Source organism: Corylus avellana, chromosome ca1 (genome assembly GCF_901000735.1).
Source record: "Corylus avellana chromosome ca1, CavTom2PMs-1.0".
Taxonomy (NCBI): Eukaryota; Viridiplantae; Streptophyta; class Magnoliopsida; order Fagales; family Betulaceae; genus Corylus; species Corylus avellana.
The window spans coordinates 50,264,049-50,267,244 of record NC_081541.1 but is presented as its reverse complement, the minus strand read 5'-3'; positions in this window follow the sequence as shown (position 1 = coordinate 50,267,244).

Here is a 3,196-nt window from a genome sequence, read left to right as displayed (position 1 = left end):
AAAGGAGGCATAATAAAAAACTTATAAATAAACTTTTGTATCTTGAATAGTAAATAAGCATAATAACATATTTATGGTTCACACTACGAATAAAATGTTAGCGTAGCTAAGCTGTCCAACACAAAAAATAGTTCATGTTTTGCTAGCTAGAGATGCTTAGTTTTGCTAACAATAATAATGAGTTGGTCTTTGGGGTTGGCCGAATATGAACCACCCCGAAGGGCCATGGGGTGGCTCAAGATGAGTGGCCAAGATGGGTGGCTAGCCAACCCTTATTTTTTTTTATTAATTTGTCCAAGAGATACCCAAAAAAAAAAGAAAAAAAAAAGAAGAAGATAAATAATGTAATTAAAGAAAAAAAAAATATGATAGAAATTAAGAGAATACATGTGGTGTAAAATTCCAGCATTCAATAAATAATTAATACTTAAGCTAAAAACATCAAAAGCAAATATGATCATCACATAACATGGACATTCACGTATCAAGGCAAGAACATCACCTAAGGAAATCCACCCGTTGCTGGCACACCCACTTTGGAAACAAGATCATCAACCCATTGCTAATTGACATTGATGGCCATTAAAACGAAGGCACCAACTCCAATATATAATTATATATGATAGAAAATCTATCCTTTATTTCAAACAGAGGAGTAGGGATTATTCACACATTGATGGCCATAAAATCGAAGGCACCAACCCCAACTTCCACCTAATAACTTTAATGCCTTTGATCAGTTACTCAAGTATCTATATAAGCAGCGTAAGAGAACCATGTTCTTGAGTAACAGTAGCGATCCAGAATGAAAGTTTTCTTTGTATTTTTTGTTTTTTAATTCTGTCTCCCAATTATATTGGCCTTTGATTTTTATCTCTTATCCATGCAATAGCCACTGGGTTTTTGCAATGGAGGCACTTCTACTTATTCGCAACGTAGTCGAGCTCTCCCTACGTTGTTCACCATACATGGCGTATGGCCACAGTAGAACAGTGCCCCCAGTCCCTTGTCCACAAACACCTGCCATATTTAATCTAAGTGAGGTTATCATGAAGTGTTGGTAGGCGTCCATTGTAATCTCCTAGCTTGAAAGTTAAAGGGCCTACATAATAGATATAGAATGAAAATAATGATGTTTGTTTATGTTAAAATATTATTTAAATGATTAAATTTATTAGATTTTACTAACTTAAGCCTTTAGGGGATACTTAACAATTGAACAGGATACCAGAATATGATTGGATCTATTAAAATTTCAACAGTTTAAATACGAGAGATGAGCTATCGAGCCCACCTGCACCAAGCTCGTTGGCTTCATACCTTATACCTTAAACTGTTTGGTGGCATGGATACCCTAGACTACTTGGGGGAAGTGGCTCCCTAGCCACATCCCTTAGACAAGTAGATCTTAAAAAATCTTAAGTTTCATTCATAACTTCATAGTTTAATTACCTTTCATATAAGTTATGAATTCTATGTGTGATCAATTTTTTTTTTTTTTTTTTGAAGGAAGTTTTACATCATATTAGGAAATAATATGATGTAAAACTTAAATATATTTAGCCGTTCATAAAGCAAAATATTGGGTAAGTTATTTTTAAAATTTCCCTAAAATGAATAAAAGAAAAAAAGAAAAGAGTAGCATACCACTCTGAGATTCAACAAAATAGTAGAAAAGTTGCGCTGTCTTGCTCTTCACACCCCCCCAGTATATCTACAACAAGACAAAGTCTTATCATAAATCTTTTAGAAAAAAATACGAAGGAAATGTGTTTTGGGATCTGTTTGCAGGAAAAATCTCAGGATAAAGCTCGAGCTGAAAAAGAAAGAAATACTCACCCAGTTTCAAGCGTGAGGGGAAGCTCGCCGGAATAACCCAGCAGGGTGGTGATGATGTTTGAGGTTGAGGTGGCTATGCCCAAGAAAGCCAATAGAAGAAGTAGACTTAAACCCATGCCCACTGTTCTGCTGTATGCGGCCATAGATCGAAGCGCCTTCATCGTAGAAACCCAGAGGCCATCGTATGGATAGAAAATAAAACTCAAAGTTCAATATAGTTGGGACACTGAATAAAAAAACGAAAAATACAAAGAAAACTTTCTTTCTCGATCGCTACTGTTACTTAACTATATGGTTCTCTTACACTCCTTATATATACTGAAGTAACTTACCAAAGGCATTAAAGTTGTGAGGCGGAAGTTATGATGAAAACAATAACTGAATAATATAATTGTAATCAGCCCATTTGAACTATGGGTTTAGTATTCTATTTAAAAAATAATTACAAACAAACTAAGCCAAAATATATGGCATGTTATACTAGAATAATAATATCTTGATTTGTTGAGATATTATCTAAAACTTAAATAACAAACATTTGAATTTGAATCTTCCAATATCTTATTTTCAAAAGATTTCTGGGTTGAGTTGTTGTGAAGCCTCTTTATTTCCAATACCCTGTGTAGACACAAGTGGCTTGGTGAGAATATCGGCTATTTGATCTTTGCTGGACAAAAATTTTACAACCAATGTTTTTGCAGCAACTTTATCATGTACAAAGTGATAGTCAATGGCAATATGTTTCGTTCTTGCATGAAACAATGGATTTGCCATAAAATACGTTGCACCAATATTATCACATAATAAAATAGGAGGTGTCGACAAAAGCATTCCTAGTTCAGAGAGGAGGGATTGGATCCATGTAAGCTTAGCAACAGCATTAGCAATGGCCTTATATTCTGATTCCGTGCTTGATCGAGAGACTGCAAGTTGTTTCTTGGAGCACCAAGAAATTAGATTATGTCCAAAGAAAACACAATATCCAGAGGTAGACTTATGATCATCCGGGCACCAAGCTCAATCTGCATCTGTATATGTTGTAAGTTGAGATGAGGAGCTTCTTCGAATGACTAATCCATGTGTAATTGAATGCTTCAAATAGCGTAAGATACGCTTTACTGCCGACCAGTGTGTGTCACGTGGATTATGCATAAATTGTGAAACTTTATTCACTACAAAAGAAATAACTAGATGCGTAATAGCTATGTATTGCAAAGCACCTACAGTACTACGATATAGAGTAGGATCAGTGAGAGATACACCTGAATATTTACTTAATGGAGAAGAAGCAGCCATCTGAGATGTAATTGGCTTGGATAAGTCCATGTTTGTCTTCTGCAGAATATCTTATATATAT